Source organism: Triturus cristatus, chromosome 3_1 (assembly GCF_964204655.1).
Source record: "Triturus cristatus chromosome 3_1, aTriCri1.1, whole genome shotgun sequence".
Classification (NCBI taxonomy): domain Eukaryota; kingdom Metazoa; phylum Chordata; class Amphibia; order Caudata; family Salamandridae; genus Triturus; species Triturus cristatus.
This window is the reverse complement of record NC_140583.1, coordinates 217,636,151-217,655,685: the sequence shown is the minus strand read 5'-3', so window position 1 is coordinate 217,655,685 and position 19,535 is coordinate 217,636,151. Positions and strand designations below refer to the sequence as shown.

The window sequence follows — 19,535 nt, the reverse complement described above, 5'->3', positions numbered from 1 at the left end:
TTTTTTTGGCAGCCTACGCAGCAACCCGACACACACTGTGCGTTCGAATCCCTCCTGAGGCGGAAGCCGGGAGGTTGCTGTGCTATTTTGAATAATTGTATGCTCCCTGTTTTTAGGTCTCGCGAGCCAAAGGCTCGAAGAGACATTTTATAACTGGGCTTTTCAAAGTGCTGCCGTGGCCTAAAGCTACAGTGCACGTGAGCGTGCACGCGCGCAGCCGCCAATCACTGCTGCGCGCGCACCACTCACGTGCTTGCAGTTGCCACACGCAGCGCTCCCGTCCAAGCGATCACTTTCGCTTTGATCGCGATCGCGATCACTTTCTTTTGCTGCTGGTTTATAAGTACTATCCAATAGATGCACCTATCAGATCTTGCGCTTCCCTCTAGCTCCACTGAACTCATCGAAACAAGCCGCACCAGACAAGGAAACGGCTGTGTCCATCTTATAATGGGGTGCTTCTCTCTATCCTGTCGGACCATAGCCTATATTTATTTAAAAAATACTTACATACGTATGCAATTTAGAAAACGTGTATCAAACTACAAATAAAAACGTTAAATAAGAATAATTGTCTTTAAAAAAAGAAGAATCGTGTCAGAAGAAAAGGTTGACTTCAAGTCCTTAACGCACACATTTTACATTTCTATATTTAACTTTCTTTACTGTTTTTCTACTATTTCTCAACCAATAATTATTAGTTTTGGTTTTAAAACACGCTAAACGTATTTTAACAATGCTTCCTTCAGGAGAATTTTTCGTTTCTTGTCCAGCCATTGAAGCCTTGTTATTTATTTGGGGGCTGGGTTTGTTTTGGACTTTTTTTGCTAGTATTCGCGCTTGTTTTCTGGTTCTAGAAGTGGGAGGGCTTGTTGCGGACAGGGCGGCGACACTGTTCCGGAGCTGTACCGTGCACCGGACTCTCCCAGTGCAGGTATTGATCCTTATGTGGCTCTACTTCTATTGTCATTTTGTCATCGTTAAGTCTTTTAAATCCAAGTCTCGTTTAGAAAGTACTTGTTGATAACTGAATTCAGACTAGTGTTTCGGGGAGGTGAACAATATGCACAAGCTGTACGTGATATTACCATGCCAGTACTGGGGTTTTCATTTTTTTTGTAAATTGATTTTGCTCCCAAAATGCTTACCTGTGGGCATCTTGATGTGATGGCTATGTGTGCTAATGTCTGTGTAATGTCGCAGGGAGGAAAGAAGTGGTGCCCTGTTAACCATGTTATTATGTGTGTGGGAGTGTGTCAGCGGTCTTTGTGCTCTCTCCAGAGTTGTCAAGTGTGCACTTAACGTGTGACACCTAGTCCTGATATTTCTCAGAACCGAACTCTGCATGCTGGCACTCATAGTTGGTAGTTTATGCTTTCCATTATATACGTAGACCTAGATGTTCTAACTGTTTGGTAAAAGGTCAGGAGAGGATGAAGGTGTCGCACGGGAAGTGGGACAGCATGGCTGCTATGTTGTCCTGTGCGCTATGTGTACGTGTGTGCGCCTGGCCACTGTCAGTGGGTATGTGTAAATGTACAGGCTGTGTGAGTGAGTGTAGTCTTGGAAGAGGTGTGTGCATCCAGGTCAGAATCGCACCTCTGTGTGACCAGATGGTTTTTAGGTCTCGTCTGATCCAGCGCTTGCGCTGGTCTGGCCGAGACATTTTGTATACAGGCTTTTCGAAGTGCTGCCGTGGCCTAAAGCTTCAGTGCACGTGAACGTGCACGCGCGCAGCGCCATGTGTCTTTCCTAGCAAGCGATCGTAATCGCGATCGCAATCACTTTCACTTTCGCAGAACCAAGCAGGCAAATTATGCTTGTGTACTGAGCTGGACTTGCGTCTCATAGTATGTTTTCAGTGCTCTTAGCCTTTGGTAAAACAGATAGGGTTCACATGCCAGCTCCATTGTTCGCATCATGCTACTGCCACATTAGCGTATTCAGGCCTCGCAGTACTGCGATGCGTTACCTGCGGTACTGCAAAATACCATAAGAACAGATGACAGTGAGCTAGGTGCTAGCGGCCTGTGCTTTTTACATGGGGAGGGAGAACCCCGCACAAGCCGAGTTAACAAGTGGTCCCTACTAACGTAATATGGCCATAAAACGCCATCTTCGGGTTGACGTGACGTTACAAAAACCTCTGGGTTTTTACCTCCATCATTCATGCCTCAATTTATGATTGTTTCCAGAACCCCGATACCAGAGGGTTATCCTGTGCACTGTCTGTGTGCTGCCCATAAACCCAAGCCCTGCTGCCAGTGCTACCAGGCCAGCCTAGAGCTACAGTGCATGTGCGGGCCGCGCGCGACGCACTTTACCTCGATTACTTTCACTTTCGCGGCCATGATCGCGATCACTTAACCAATAGGTCTCGTTTAGCTTTTTGTCCCTTGTCTTGTTAGGATTGCCTCAACTTCTGGTTTAGAATTGTTGTTTATTGATGGCCTCGGGCCCGGGGAACCTGCGCGCAATTGTTAATGCGCTCCCTGTGTGGGTTTTTCTCCACACCTCACTACTGACACTCGCCCCTTCAGGACTGCGGCTTTGGTGGCTGCGTGATATCTTATTTTTGCCCTCCTCTCTTCTCTCAATCTACCAAAGGCCGCCTGCATTTGATGCTTGTTAGCTTTTCACACCCCGCCCCATCGCTGCTTTCAGCACTGCATTTATAACCTTAACTTCCAGAACAGGTCTTGTCTTTTAAGGCCTTTAATTTTAAAATGAGAATATTTTTTTTCCAAACACTCCGTGCATGTTTTCAGGCCGTCTCCCATATCCCTGTCCATTTTGCTTCTATTCCCTCCCGCCCCTGTGCCCCGTCTGTGTTCACCTCCCTCCACCTGTCCACATTTCCGTTTCTCCTCTCCCTCCCTCCGCCCGTCCCGTTACTTCTCCCCCACCCAGCCCATGCCTGTAATGTTTGTGCACCTCCATGAAGTCATGGGTTTCGACAGGGAACCATGATTTCTTCACTGTAGTCCCCTTACTGTTTAGAAAGCGCACGGACGTGGGTGTGTGATCACGGGCTGGGATGGTGGCACTGGTGTCCTCCCAAACCCCCCAGCTACCCCCTTACAACAGCCCCTCGACCTAGCCCCTAACTCTGGCTTCTGTGCTCAGCCTGTGGGTTCCTGCTCACTTGACCCCATCAGACCGAGTATGGGCACCGACCCGACTCCCCCTGCACGCAAGGGCCCTTCAGAGGAGTCTGGCTGGGGCTTGTATTGTGTTGTAATTCTTTTTGTATAGCGCTTAAAACACCCAACGAGGCGTTGATGTGCTTATCTTGTAAGTGAAGTAAACACTACGGTCCCTTCTACAATCGGTATTTCCTGATTCGGCCAGAGATATTGTAATCATTCCCGAGCCCCCTACCCCTTCCCAGTCCGACAGACATTTTACCACCGCTTCATACACATAACAAATCAATGATTGCACCACTGAAAATGTCACACCATCACCACGCAACTGATGACATCATATATGACGCCAGCAAAGATATTGTAGGCTCTTGGCATGTGTGGATCGGTTTGCTGATCTAATCGATTTCCCCCTCCTGCCAACTGTGAAGCTGGCTACTCCAATCCATTCTGGTAATTGCAGTTTTGGTGACGGTGGCAAACGTAGGGCTCGAGTCATTACCTTCCAATTCCTTTTTGGTAGTGACTAATCCGCACTCGGCGGCTCGGACTCATAATGACCAGGGTGCGGGGCTACCTCGTGTCAGAAAGTGCACGTTTCAGTCGTCGTAAGGCAGCTCTGAGGGTAAATGTGCATGCTGTGGAGATCAGCATGCAGACTGTTGGTTACATGTTCCAATTATGTAAATTAGATATATTCTGTGGCAGATGAGGACAGATTGCTCCGCTCCTACTGCAGGGTACAAGTGCCGACCCTGACGGGGCCGCTTCAGACCATTTTCCATTTTACATTCTATATAATCAAAACCATGAAGTCGACTAGCTGCACCAAGTAAACAACCCATCGTGTGTTTCTCAAAGTAATGCGTGTCACATTGTTCATTACTCTCCACAAAAGTGTCATTTCAGGGCCGCCTATATGAATACAGCTGATTCGAAAACTCCATTTACAGAATCAGGGAAGGGAATTATCGGAAAATAACGAGCACAACTATATCATAACTATATTATTTCTTTAATGTTCTAATCAACAAAGTAACCACATTCCACGTCACTGGCACCTGTAATTTGATTAGCAAACTGGACGTCTCTTTTTAATTCTTTTCACCGCCAAGATTTTCTTATTTCCAGCCCTCTTCCTACTTTTGATGTCCAGGCACATCTTGCGCTGGTTCTTTTTTATGTTTCATAACAAGGAGCACACGTTTTACACTCTCCCCCAGCCCAGCATATTTATTATTTACATCACCTCCTCCCTCCAGCAGCATTGTATATGATATGTATTTAATATTTCTTGACCTCGTCTCAGTTCCCTCCCCAACCACACATTTCCCCCATGTAGTGCCACAATGCACCCACGAATATCCTTTGACGTGTTCTGCGCCCCACTTGTCACTAAAGGGGCTAGAACTGGAAGAATGCACGAGACAAATTTAGGCTGCATTTAAACTGTTGTCTCTGCTTCCCTCCACCACGCTCACTCAGCACAGGCCTTGCGTTGCACACTCTCGCTATGCATAGAGCATAGACTGTCCAGGGAGGAGTTAGTTTCCTATACTGTCTGCAGCAGCTCAGCTCCCTCAGCAGAAATAGTTAAAGGGGCAGATGGAGGCCCCCTGAAGTACTTGAGTTGGCCAATGCCTGGTCCCCTCATTAATTACTCATTCTAAGTTCTCTAGACAGTGCTACAGCTGTGTCTCTCTTCCCAGTGGTAATTCCTCATTTGTTAGTCCTCTAATAATAAAAAATATGATTTACAATGCCAATCGCTCAAACTTTGAACAATGTGAGACCAATTGCAGCTCCATTGTTCGCATCATGCTACTGCCACATTAGCGTATTCAGGCCTCGCAGTACTGCGATGCGTTACCTGCGGTACTGCAAAATACCATAAGAACAGATGACAGTGAGCTAGGTGCTAGCGGCCTGTGCTTTTTACATGGGGAGGGAGAACCCCGCACAAGCTGAGTTAACAAGTGGTCCCTACTAACGTAATATGGCCATAAAACGCCATCTTCGGGTTGACGTGACGTTACAAAAACCTCTGGGTTTTTACCTCCATCATTCATGCCTCAATTTATGATTGTTTCCAGAACCCCGATAACAGAGGGTTATCCTGTGCACTGTCTGTGTGCTGCCCATAAACCCAAGCCCTGCTGGCGCTGGAAACCTGGTCGTATATAGCCAACACAACAGGTGTTATTCCACCAGGCGATATCCCAAATCACCGCCATAACACCTGCATGTGCCATTGACATAGAATGGCATGTACGAGATACCCTCCCATCACTCCGGGAATGGAACTGCACCAGTGGGACCCAACGCAAACCACCCCGCCAACATGTCTTGTACCGCAACCTTGGCGGCTCGAGTTCGCCCAAACGGACACAGGTGACAACTACCCCACTTGCTAAAAACCGCCCGGGTCGGCCCCTTAAAACGTGTGCAATGCTCTAAGCGCCACTTGTTTGTATAGGCACTGCTTGCTTGTACCAGGTGTCTAGAGCAGAGGGTCAAAGCAAAGAGGTTTAGGGGGTGACCCTAGGCACAGCCTATTTGTGGCAGACACTTAGAACAGGCAGCCGCACACAACACACCGTAGGCCCTACCTGTTTGTAACCGGTGCCCAACCCATGAAGGCAGGCACCGAGAGGGACCCTAAACACTGCTTGTTTTGTGTCACCCAATACCGGCAGATACAAAATGACCCAAGGCACTGCCTGCTTGCATCGGGTGCCCAGTGCCGTCATTCCTAGAGAGGGGCCCTAAGCACTGCCTCTTTTTGGTCACACGCATAGACAGTCAGAAATACCCTAAGCTCTGCCCTCCCCAAGCGCTGCTTTTGTATCACACGCTTGGGACGGGCAGACTCAAAGAAAGTCTGTAACGCTAATTAGGTGTATGACTCTCCTAGTATATGCAAGCACACCGTGTGAATGCCAAGATGGAAATAGCATAAATGATAGGTATGCAAATATTTGTTTTCATGAGGCATTTATTTCCATAACAAGACAGCTCACCTGGAAGGATTGTTATCGTACAGCAGGAAGCTCAACTATCATCGACCCCTAGGCCCCAATAAACAGAGGTGTTAACCTGGGATGGAGCTGTCACATAGTTCTTCTATAAATGACAGAACAAATAAATCCGGATGAGCCGGAAAACAAGCACAGCCAACTGGAAATCAGCAAGCTGTAGCTTGTCACGGACCCATTGCACCGCCGCTTACATCTCAGCTCTGCAAACTGCTTTGCATCTCGAGTTTCAGGATTACTGTCCTCCTGACAGGGACAACTCGAGGTACCCCTCGGCCAGCAGCCAGCACCATGGAGGGTGAAAATGCAAGGCGGACTATAGTTCCCTTGCCTTCAATACAGTCTTTTGTTTCCATTTATATGAACGACGGCTGTAGTTGTAAAGCAATACCTCCTGTAGTACAAAGGATAAACACAAACAGCCAATAACATGAGCAAGGCATGATTGACAGCCATGCTGTCAAAAACTAAACCTAAACAAGCATTTGCAATGCAATAGGTCTCGCATTTACGCGAGTTTAAGCTATTGGCATTGTAAATGACAATGTGTTTTATTTATTTCAAAAACCAAAACATAAATAAAAAGCATTTTCATTTACAATGCCAATAGCTCAAACTCGCGTAAATGCGAGACCTATTGCATTGCAAATGCTTGTTTGAGTAGTTCCACTGTCCCCAAGTTCCACACACTTAATCAGTTATTGGGTTTGTCTTTATCTTTTGTAATAAATAAAAAACACCAAAAACAAACCAGTACATAGACAGGGGGGTTTAGGTAGTCCCCTATAGCCAATGTTTTGTTGAAAGTTTCACTCACATTGTGGTTATGCTTATAGTCAAAGCAGAGTAGTAGTCGGTCACCTCCAACCGTTAGCTTTTTAGGACTGACCTATAGATCCCATTAGCAACATTCCAGTCTCATGTCCCCTCTACCCCCACCCAAAAAAAAAACCATACATATGCATATACACAGATTAGCTTTTGGCTAACCCTTCTCAGCCATTAGTCCAGGTGTCAGTCATAGTTTAATTCCACGCATCACAGCCTACACTACAGTACAGGGCAGTGGGTCAGCCACTTCTGTCATTGGCTCTGTTCACTGTGAGTGATGGACTTTTCCGTTTCCACTTGTCCACCTCTACTTGGAAATATGCCTGCTTAAGTGCCAGGGCTGATAGGCCATTCTCTGCATTAATTTCTGCTATCATTCCTTTTTATTTTATGTATTGTGATGTCATTTTTACTGACTTTTTAATTGCAAACATATGCATGCCACCTATAGACAATTTGACGTTTTATTGCCTTTACAGTTTTAATGTCTATTGCATATATTCAAAGAAAAATACATTAAAAAAATCACCGGCTTGCCAAGGCCAGTTGCATTGGCTTTGCCAGTGCTCAGTTGTGTCTGGTGTTAGCCAAGACCTTTCGATTTTATTAAAAATTATACATTTAATACACTTATAATGGTTTTCAGCCAGTCTACTTTATGCTTTGGTCTGCTTTTGTGACACACACTTTCTTCTGTCCACTACAGTATTAGGCTGTGGATTTGCCCACTTCAGCCATCGGCTAACTACACTGTGAGTGATGGCATTCTGGGACTACAAAGGCAATGTGTGATTTTGAGACCAAAAAAGTATGAAACATTTTTTTTGCTACACAAGAGCCCAGCAGCTTCCTCAACAATAACGTTTTGCAAAAATCGTGACAAAAGAAACACTGACAAAGCCAAAAGTCTAGAGGCCAATACCCAACTTATTGGTTTTGCCAATGCTTGTCAGTGTCATTCACATTTTTGCCCTCAGACAATGGATAATCATCTGGTCTTTGCAGTGGTATCAACTTTTTGTCTGTGTACATTAGAATCGCACAAGAAGGTATTTCATTTGGAGACACAGCCACACATGCAGCATGCCAGCCCTCTATGGAGCTGTTGTGTGCAGCACAGGCAGTGGAGTGACAACAGTTCGACCCCCCCCTAATTTCCCCCCCCAAAAAAGGGGAGAGCATGTATCGGCAGTTATTATGATTTGGCTTGATAGCGAAGCTGTCGCCAGACAATTACGTGAGACTCACCAGTAAGTGCTTTGGGCCCGCCTATATGTTGGGAGCCGGGAGTGCATGGTTTGATTGGGCAGAAGTAGTGTGCTTCCAAAGAAAAGTGCTTGCTCTCCTCTCCACCCAGCTATGATTATTTTGTTTATTTATCAAAGGCACAAACATGACATTGTAATACTATTAAAGTGTTTTAGATTTCTAGATAAATGATGGTGTTTGTCTCTGGCCACTGCACATATGGAAGGAGGGCATGGAATTTTAGGTCTGGCTAGCCCGTGCAACTATCATTTTACCTTTTAACCTACACTGATATCATTCTACTGTTCTTTGCTACTGTTCTTTGCTACCACACAAATACATGTTCATTCCCATGCTATCTACTTGCAATGCTTCGCATTACCCTATTACATTCCATTAAAGTCAGGCCTATTGCCATTGCCATTTGTTTTGTTTGGTCTGTTAGATGCTAAATGTTTCTCTAACTCCTTTGTATGATCACTGCTTTTCACCAAGGTGACATGCTGTTAATACGCCTGCATTCAGAGCACAGTAACAGGAAAGTTGCTGCAGCTACGTGCAGCTCACATTCTCCTTTACAAATTTACAGTGTTAAAACTTGAACAAAGAGAATTATGTTGACCTAAGCAAGAAGCCACAACTGCTGGAAAAAAGCTAATTATGAGCATCATTAAAAGAGGCTAAAGTGGGGAGAGTCGTAGGAGACAGGCTAAGGCTAAACATAAGGTGATGTTTACAGGTCTGAATTAAACTGACTCATTCAGGATCCCGACAAATATTAGCCTGCTGCATGGCTAAATACTTATAAGGTCCCAAAAGCTAGACCGATTGCATTGCAAATAAGTGGGGGATAATGTGCAAAGTTTGCCTATCTAAACACTTATAAGGTCCCAAAGGCGAGACCTGTTGGCTATGCCAATGCTTGTTAATATTGCTGTGTGTAACGATTGGCTTGATTTACAAAGACTTTTTATTTTGCACCTTATATTTGGTTATCCCCCATCCTGCTTGGACCTCTTAGCACGGTCTCAGCACCTCCTCACCCTCACATTTGCACGCTTACCGGGTCCGTCCCAGCCGACTTAGGCGCTGAGGACATTCTCCATCCCCGGGCGTGATCTAAACCGCGGCGGCCATTTTAGGTTGGGGAAAGCGTCAGACGCTCCCCAGTGGACAGTATAAAAGAGGCACCCGAGTTAGGCCTTTTTCCACTGTGCGTTCGAATCCCTCCTGAGGCGGAAGCCGGGAGGTTGCTGTGCTATTTTGAATAATTGTATGCTCCCTGTTTTTAATATTGCTGTGTGTAATGATTGGCTTGATTTACAAAGCCTTTTTATTTTGCACCTTATATTTGGTTATCCCCCATCCTGCTTGGACCTCTTAGCGCGGTCTCAGCACCTCCTCACCCTCACATGTGCACGCTTACCGGGTCCGTCCCAGCCGACTTAGGCGCTGAGGACACTCTCCATCCCCGGGCGTGATCTAAACCGCGGCGGCCGTTTTAGGTTGGGGAAAGCGTCCGACGCTCCCCAGTGGACAGTATAAAAGAGGCACCCGAGTTAGGCCTTTTTCCACTGTGCGTTCGAATCCCTCCTGAGGCAGAAGCCGGGAGGTCGCTGTGCTATTTTGAATAATTGTATGCTCCCTGTTTTTAATATTGCTGTGTGTAACGATTGGCTTGATTTGCAAAGCCTTTTTATTTTGCACCTTATATTTGGTTATCCCCCATCCTGCTTGGACCTCTTAGCGCGGTCTCAGCACCTCCTCACCCTCACATTTGCACGCTTACCGGGTCCGTCCCAGCCGACTTAGGCGCTGAGGACACTCTCCATCCCCGGGCGTGATCTAAACCGCGGCGGCCATTTTAGGTTGGGGAAAGCGTCAGACACTCCCCAGTGGACAGTATAAAAGAGGAAGGACATGCCTCCGCGCAGTGGACGCAAGCAGCGGTCGCGCCGGGTCCGCGCTGGAGTCGTGCCAGAGTCCTTCCAGTCTGCGCCCGTCAGCACCAGGAAGGCGCCAGGGCCCAGGTATACCACTCGCCAGCAAATATACTCAGGTATGTCAAGGGAACTCGTACTGACTCTTAATAATCACTCTATACACTGCAACAACGCTCTGAACCCTGATACATGGGTAGGCCCAGTCGGCTGTCAGTACTGTAAAGCTATATTTGCCTCGGAACCAGTACATAATGTTAAATCACGGCCTTTTGTCCTGCAAGGGGGGCTCATTAACGCTAGGTCACTGTGTAAGAATGCCTTACACATTCATGACTTGATCATAGAGGGGGACTTAGATTGGCTCCTCATCACAGAAACCTGGCTAAAGGTATGGTGCAATCCTGATATAGCATTGGCCGTCCCACAAGGTTTTCTAATTCAACATCTGGATAGACAGAATAAACGGGGAGGAGGCCTGGCCATTATCCATCGTGATACCATGAAATGTACTACGTTTGAGTTACCAGATATTAAGGGTGCAGAGGCCATGGCTTTCTGTTTAAATATCCATGATTCTTTTACATTCTCTGGTGCCCTGGTGTATCGTCCTCCGGGCCAACCTAATGATTTCCTGGATAGCATTGGTGATGTTCTGAGCGAGCTTACGCTCAGATTCGCTCACTTTACGCTGCTGGGAGATCTCAATCTCCACCTGGACTCCACGGAAGGACCAGGGGTAGCCTGTTTCATGGACATAATCAACATCCTTGGCCTGAAACTGTTGACACGGGAACCTACTCATACTGCAGGACATATATTGGACTGTATCTGTTCTAACTCTGATGCTATGATAATTAAACCCCCTAGCATTCAAACCTGGTCAGGCCATAAATTTGTCCCATTTGATTTGTCACTGGGAAACAATGCCCCAAGGATAATCGCTAGGAAAATTACCAGGAGCTCCAAACCTGACTGGAAAAAACACTTACCCTGCCTGATCTCCTAGAGAAAGTAACAAATAGCAAACCCACACTAACTGGCCACACCTCAACAGACAATCAGCTGTTCTGTGAATGGATGATATCACTTAGTAAACCCTCTGGTCCAATAAGCTCAAATAACAATCTTCGAGGTATGAAAAACAAAAAGAGTGCCCCATGGTTCTCACATGCGTTAAAATTGGAACTAGGCGAAGTTAGATCGCTGGAACGAAGGTGGCGCAGAAATTATGAGGTTAACTATTGTCACACCTATAAAACAGCACGGAGACAGTACCATACTTCAATTAAGCGGGCAAAAAAGCCTACTACCTAGTGGCAATCTCCTCTTCAGACAATGGGCAGAAAGCAATCTTTAAGATCGTTAACAGTTTCACCAACCCCAGGGTCCTCTTACAGGAAATTCCACCATCCCTGCCCCTCTGTAACTCTATTGCCAACTATTTTGAAAAGAAAATCCAAGACCTAGTCAAGGACTTTCCAAAACCTATACTGACCGCCTTAGAAACTGGAAGGAGAGAGCCAATACAGGAAAATATCAATATGCCCTGCCTTAATGTATTTGACCCCATCTCCTTAGAAGAGTCTCATCAGGCTATTCTTCTGAGTAAATCCGGCTCTCCTTTTGATCCCTGCCCCCCCTCGTTCCTACAAGTCTTGGTTAACGAGGTGAACCCTATCGTTAACAGTCTTATTAATTCTTCACTTTCCTCGGCTGAAACCCTAGCGAATGGAAGTTAGCATCTGTCAAGCCCCTCCAAAAGAAACCCCTGTCTGATCCGACTATCCTCTCTAACCTCCGTCCCATCTCGCTGCTCCCTCTGTTGTTTAAATTGACTGAAGCATTTGTCAATAAACAACTTCCAGAATTTCTGGAAAAAAATAACATCTTGCATGCCAACCAATCTGGCTTTAGGGCTAAACATTCAACTGAATCTGCCCTTCTATTCACGGCGGAGACCCTGCGAACGGCTCTGGACCAAGGGAAGAAGGCTGTCCTGATCTTGCTTGATCTGTCGGCAGCCTTCGACACGGTCTCGCACTCTATCCTGAGTGATCGTCTTTTTAACTCAGGAATAAGAGAGGTAGCGCTGACATGGTTCAAAAACTTTCTTGGCCATAGACGTCAAGTCACAGTGCTAGGAGAATTCAGCTCTGAGGAAAAACATATCAGTGCAGGGGTCCCTCAGGGCTCTAGTCTGAGCCGTGTACTCTTCAATCTATATATGGTTCCCCTGATTGAGCTCATTTCCTCCTATCAGATCAGCACAATATCATACGCCGATGATACTCAGCTCATTCTGGTGCTGGACAGAGAGCTGCCTGGAGCTGAAGAGAACCTCAAAAACTGCCTCACTGCCATTTTCGAGTGGATGAAGTGCAACCATCTCAAATGCAATTCGGGGAAAACCGAAATCTTGCCTTTCGGCCCACAAAATTTATTTTCACCCAAACAATGGTGGCCTGAAGATGCCGAAGCCCCCCCAAATACCATCTCCTCTGCCCGTAACCTAGGCATCAAGTTAGATGATGCTTTATCATTTAAGCAACAAGCAGTGGCCGTGGCAGGCACTTGTTTTCACATCATCAGAACCCTCAGAAAGTTTTTTGACCTCCTTCCCCTTCCAGCAAGGAAAACGGTAGCGGTTGCACTTATAACATCTAGACTGGACTACTGTAACAGCCTGTATGCAGGAGAAAATAAATCTGTGCTCCACAGACTACAGATGGTCCAGCATGCAACCGCCCGTTTGGTCCTTGGCAGGCCTAGAAAGTCATCGGCCTCGGCAGCCCTCACTATCCTTCACTGGTTACCAATACATAAGCGTATCCTATTCAAGATCCTGGTTATCACTTTTAGAGCCTTTCACTCACAGGGACCCAGGTATTTGTCGAATGGCTTTAGGCGCTATCGTCCTGAACGCAGCCTAAGGTCCTCTAATCAAAACCTCCTAGTGACCCCTAAATTCAGGCTCTCCAGTAAGGGTGGGAAATCCCTAGCTGTAATCGGCTCCAGGGCGTGGAACAAACTGCCACCTCAGCTTTGGCAAATTTCAACAGAAAAACTCTTCAGGAAAGCCCTGAAGACTTGGGTTTTCTCCCTTACAGACACTGCATACAAAGCCCTAGTATAATATGCACAGGACCCCTCGAACAACATCAGTTAGCCAACATGTTCCATCTATGTTGACACCTAGCGCCAAGATGCTCCTTGGAGTGATAGCTGCGCTTTACAAATGTACTTTCCATTCCATTCCATGCCTATTCCCTGCTGACGAGAGGTAACAACCTCGAAACACGTGTCCCGGGATGGCCAACGCGACATTGATTTTTGCTTAAGACTCTGACAGAGGCGTACTCGCTGATGCTCACTTCATGGACCACAATGCTTTGGGGTAACACGCTGGTAGGATGAGCAGTGTGCGACCAATTGGATTTTTGTTTATATTCAGGCTCCCTTGAGCCGGTGGGGCTGACGAGCTCATGGTTACGCACCTGCGTGCCACGAGTGGTACCGGACCTGAGAACATTTTTTTGGCAGCCTACGCAGCAACCCGACACACATGCCTATTCCCTGCTGACGAGAGGTAACAACCTCGAAACACGTGTCCAGGGATGGCCAACGCGACATTGATTTTTGCTTAAGACTCTGGCAGAGGCGTACTCGCTGATGCTTACTACATGGACCACAATACTTTGGGTAACACGCTGGTAGGATGAGCAGTGTGTGACCAATTGGATTCTTGCCCGAAATGCATCGGGAGATTCATTTGAATGTTTAATAGGATGAATACATCTTTGGATTATTTATTCACAATATGAAGTCATAATATCAGAAGATTAAATAAACTTTCATTAAGCAGTCAATTCATATCATTCATTGATTACTGAACCAATACAGACTCATAGATCCTGCTCTCAGCAAGCTTTCAGCTGTGCTCGGGGGGAAGTAACCTAACGAGGTTACCCTACTTTTTTTGCAAAATAAATAGACACAAGAGAGAAGTATTCATACAGTGTATTTAAATAACATTCAGTTTCATAGTCAACACCATTATGCCATTTGTATGTCGTTGTACTGCCATGGCAGTCCATAATTTTTCCTTGTGAGGTAAATAGTTGGGCGTTTTTTAAGCCAATCAGAATTGGAGCTAAAAAGCACTGGTTTACTCAACTTTTGTAATAGCACCGGTTGTGTTTAAACCATAAAGAAAGGCAGATAGCCAGTCACAGTGCTGTCATTATATAATAAGTGCTGTAAAATCCGGTTGTACATCCTTTGGTATAATTCAAGTTACACTTTCAAAACTATTGTAATGAAAATGTTAAATCATAGCTAAAAAAATAATGGATGGATTCATTCACTTTTGTGCTCGTCTTGTGAAAATTAGACACATTTACATTTAGAATGTTTACCCTGTTTCTTGTTTTAGAATCACTCAAGAAAAATGTGCTACTGAGCACTGTATAAATGGGAAACACATATTTGAAAATTCTGGTAGTGATTGCACATTTCCAATACAAGACCAAAGGTCAACAAAATACATTTTGCCAGTGGAGTTTACACACTTTGCATTCCATGAGGGTTTATTAATTCAGTTTACAGTTTATTAATTCTCGGAAAACATTTATTGTAGAACAGTTTTCTTTACAAAGCTATTCTTTGAAAGGCATGTCCCACTGAAAATGAAATGTTGCATTACACCCACAGTGCCAAAATGTTCCCCAGAATATATTTATATATCACAACCTTTGTGAGTTTTCCAGAGTTTGTAAAAAGGTTCACAAGGGGAAAAACTTAGCACGCTCTTGTACAAGATCTTTCCACAATCACACTGCTATGCAGGGCCCTTCCATCATGCCATTCCAGGTACCATTTCCAAAGCACTGGCTGGTTTGCCAGTGCACATCACCCCTACGAGGTCCTAAAACGTTGCTACCTAGATAACTGAAAAACAGTGCAGTTTTCCATTTCACAAACCACTACCGGTTCTGGACACCCTTTCACCAGGATATTGCATCTGTCATCTAGTTCATGTCTGTTCAGTGTTTAACTCAAAAGCTAGAATAGCTCGTTTTGTCCCTGCTGATGACCCACCACATCACTGAATCAAACATCCGTTTCACAATATGCGTTTTCTTTGTCTCAGCAGACAGTCGGCTTGATGGCCTTCTGCCTGCCTGCAGCTCATTCCAGCTTGGCGGACTGTTATTGGGACACAAAAGAAGATCTAGCAAATCAAAATGAAATTCTGTCTCTTCCTGTTTAAAGCACTGTTCTGGTGGACCCTGAGACAACCACTTTTGTGAGTTCCATGCCGGTACATCATAGTTCTTAAACTACCATCCAGGTTCCCATTCAGTGTTACAACAAGCTTAATATACCTGGAGAGAGGACGCTGTACGGCCGTTGTACGGCCATTTTCTTAAGCTCCAAGTCACTTTTTACAGCTAAGATGTGTTTAATCTATTTTTCTAGAAAAAGGATAATCATTATTTGTAGACAACATAACACTAAAATTGTAATGTAAGGAAACATTTTTGCAGGAGCATCCTACAAATATAAGCTATATTGTGGGTTAGTCTGTCTGTAAGACAATGTACAAAATATTTTAAAAAATATTTTTTGTGTCAGTCCCTTTATTCACAGGTGTCCAAAAACATGCTATCATTTGTGTTAATATCTGGGTGAGCCGAAGTTTGCCACACTCTGCAAATTGTATGTGCACATGAAACTGGCAGTATTTCTTGGATAAAAGTGCAGGACTGTGCCACATGGACCCCTGCTGCTATGCACCATCTTCCATCACAGCCAGCAGGCAGGATTATTAGGACAGCTCTGGAAGTCTCTGGAAAAATAGACAAACCCAGCCCTTATCAGTGCTCATATTTACAATCTTGAGTAGTGTTGCTCTTGTTTGCCTCGCACTAAGTGAACAGCTTACAGTTAAATGTACCTGTCATGCTTTCACTGTCCCACCGACATGCATGGAGTGTGTGACCTGCACTGTAATATTCACTTGGCTTGGGAGCTCAGCACACGTGGCGCTACATAAAACCCACAGCTTTCTTAGCGCAAGTAGGTAAAGGCACTGCTCAGCACCCTCTCCCTTATTAACACATGCCCCTCCTCTCCCAGCTGCCCTCCTCACACACCAAAAACTCACACCACCCCTTGTCCAATACTGCCATGTATAGTACCACTTCTTAGTACTGCTCCAATACATTCAATAGTAGCTTACTTGCACTTCTCAGGAACAAACAGGTATTCTGAATAGTGCATAACTACACTTCTATATTTCCAATTCAAGTTCTGGAAACAGCAACATGTTTCATCTTCAGAATGAAATACATTGGATTATGTTATGTTACTGCTCATTTCCTTCTTTTGGTTTTTAAGCTGTGTGTGCCACATGCCTCTAAGCTGTCTGCAATATGTTTTGCAGCAGTACTCTGTGCTGCCTGGACTAACGGTTGCTGCATAGTTCTGGTATACACATACCAATAAATTGAGGATCAGTGTGCCAGGGTTATAGTAGAGAAGTTCTATCCGATGTATGCTTGCTTTCGTGTGCATGTGTTCTTCAATACTTTCTGTTTGGCATGGGTCATCTGGCGTGATGTTTTAACGTGGTTGCTTCTATAGTGTGCTGCTTTTGACAACATACTATTCGTTATCTACACAGTTCCATACCACACTATTCAACTCCACACATTGACAATCCACCACATAATTCAAGACAAAGCCACGTATTTCAACTAAATCACTCCACAACACAAAATAAAATGTCACATAAGTACACTCCATAATATACCATCACACTCCACATAATTTCACTACACTTAATACCACATAATTACTATTCACATACTTCCACTGCACACCATGCCACATAATTCCAATACACAAATCACCTCCATACAACACAATTCCACCACGTACAATTTCACATCTAATAATTGCAATCCACATAATTCCACTACACACCACATACATCCACTTCAATCCAAAACACTTAGGTAAAAAACATTGTAATTAATAATCCCACTAACTCTAACTCTCACAAATGCGAGACCAATTTGCATTACAAATGCTTGTTGGAGTGGGGGCCGATTCTAAAACATTTTGTTTAGGGGGGTTCTCAGCGCAAAACAATTTGAAGACATTTGCTTCAGACGCTGCTTTTAAGTAGTCAAATAACTCGTTCTCCTTTTTAAAGAGCACTGTAAAATGTATTAAAACGTTTGCTGTGAGTGTATCGGTTTGACCACTATGAAATGCACAATTTCACACTACAGTGTATTGTGCTTATTGTACCTATAGTTCCGCCCATTGAAGTGTTAGCCCCGCCTCCAATGTCTGACGTTAGCCCCGCCACTATTACGTTCTCCATTATTCCCTAACGACCTTATTCCCTTTTCAAGTTACAACCCCACGCTCTCATTTTCCATCTAACCCCTCTGTCGCATCCTCACGAATGCCTTCATCTTCTCCTCTTCCTTGTTTTATACTTCCAGTATCCCTACCAATGTTTCTTCCTGCCCACGCTCTCATCCTTTTACATTCTTTAGTGGGCGTGGCTTGTATAGGGTCTGTTTCTTTTGCCCGCTGTGCTTTTTCCAACAGGCCTCGGATGTTGGTATTTTATCTATAACTGTCTCCGCGCGCCCCCGACTCCGGCAAGGTGGGGGAGGCGGAAACACGTCACGGTACTATGCCGGTGCGCGTCCGCAGGAAGCAGTGGAGCCAGAGTCTGTAGCCCGGAGCCTGGGAGAGGCCGAGGCGGCTGCAGGTAGGGAAAAGCAGAAAAGTGGGAGAATGGTGGCAAACAGAAATGGGGCCCCTAGTTTCCTGGGCTGTACAACTCTGGGAAGAACTCTTGAGCATTTAATGTATCACCCTGAGGGTCCTACCTCTAAAACACCTTCTTACTACTTATCTGATCCCAACCCGTTCTGCCCAATTCCCTCTCCAGGGCAGCTCCCAAACGATTACTCTCACTTCCTATTTTACTCCCAAAGTCACATGACAGCCCCATTCACGTCTGACACCCTTGTGTAGCTTCTTAAGTCACAGCCACAGACTGTACATATCGGACACCCCATATTTCAGATATGAACGGCAGCTGCTTCTTCATGGTTTGCTTCTTCCAGAATACTTAAGACTTGAACCTTCCCAACTGCTACATAACTCCAACCCCTAAGCTGCTTTCGTCTTATCACCATTCGGGCTGTTTTTTTGTGACAATTCCCAGATTGCGCTATTCCGAACACCTCCCATGCTGTTCTATACCACACACTTCCCAGGCTGCTCCGTACCTGACTCCCCACAAAGTTGCTCCAGACTTTCACCCCAGAAGGTGCCCAGACTGTATCCCCCCCCACCCACCCAGGCTGCACCAGACCTGGTACCCCTAATGCTGCTTCAGATGTGACACCTCCACAAAGTCTCCAAACTTCACCAGACGACTTCGTAACCCATACCACCCCCTTTAGGCTGCTACAGACTTGGCCTCCTTCCTTCCGGGCTATTCCAGATTATGCACCCCCCACCAGGCTATTTCGATTTGGCATCTCCAACCCCTTCGTTCATAGTTGCTCCATGCTTGTACCCAATTCAGGCTGTTCCAGACTTAGCATCACTTCCCCCCAGGCTGCGCCAGATTTGGCCCGTCACCCACAGGCTGTTGTATTGTATGCAGCATTTATATAGTGCCTGCTACCCTTATGAGGAGTGCTTGAAGCTTTCTTACATGGGTAGCACAGTGTGGTGGAATCCCGCATGCGTTTAGCACCCATGTCGTTACAACAATTTGCCTTAGGGAGGCACTGGACTTTGAAATAGTATCGTTTACTATTCCAACTCTTGTCTGTGCAATTTAGGGAAGGTGTTGGACTTGAAAGCCAACACCACTCCACAAATGCGTGCCCCTAAAGCAAGTCGTTGTAACAACTTGCGTGCTAAAAGAATGTGTGGAAATGACACGCTTGGTCTATTGCCAGCACTGTAAAGGCACACAGTGATTCTGGCTTCGTTTTAAAGGATGTTTCCCGGGTGGCAATCTACACTTTGTAGGATGGATGGTTGGAAGGATGTTGTCTTTGGTTTGATCCTATATGGGAAGTGTTTCCATGTTGTGCGTGAGGACAACCAAGATGCTGTTATCGTGTTATGGGATACAGCGCGATAAATGATGAAGTGTGAGAGACAGATGCACAGATTCATGATTTTCAGTATGTATTGTAGCTTTGAACAGCTCTTCAGTTCCCTTTATTTTATTTGTTTATGATATAGTCTGCTTAGCTGGTTAGTGCACGAGTTGTCCAGTCTGA

At 45.4% G+C, this 19,535-nt stretch overlaps 1 protein-coding gene across 5 annotated transcripts in view; it reads left to right on the top strand.

Annotated features, from left to right (window-relative positions):
* The first annotated feature begins 17,813 nt into the window (after window positions 1-17,813).
* BNIP2 (BCL2 interacting protein 2) overlaps window positions 17,814-19,535 on the top strand; it is a 204,630-nt gene continuing 202,908 nt past the window's right edge. For 4 of the 5 annotated variants that reach the window (XM_085643701.1, XM_085643700.1, XM_085643698.1 and 1 more), the window contains exon 1: window positions 17,816-17,995. The gene's annotated coding sequence lies outside the window, so the exon portion shown is untranslated. Of the gene's footprint in view, window positions 17,996-19,535 lie in introns of all 5 variants that reach the window. The other variant, XM_085643699.1, reaches the window with a different exon arrangement.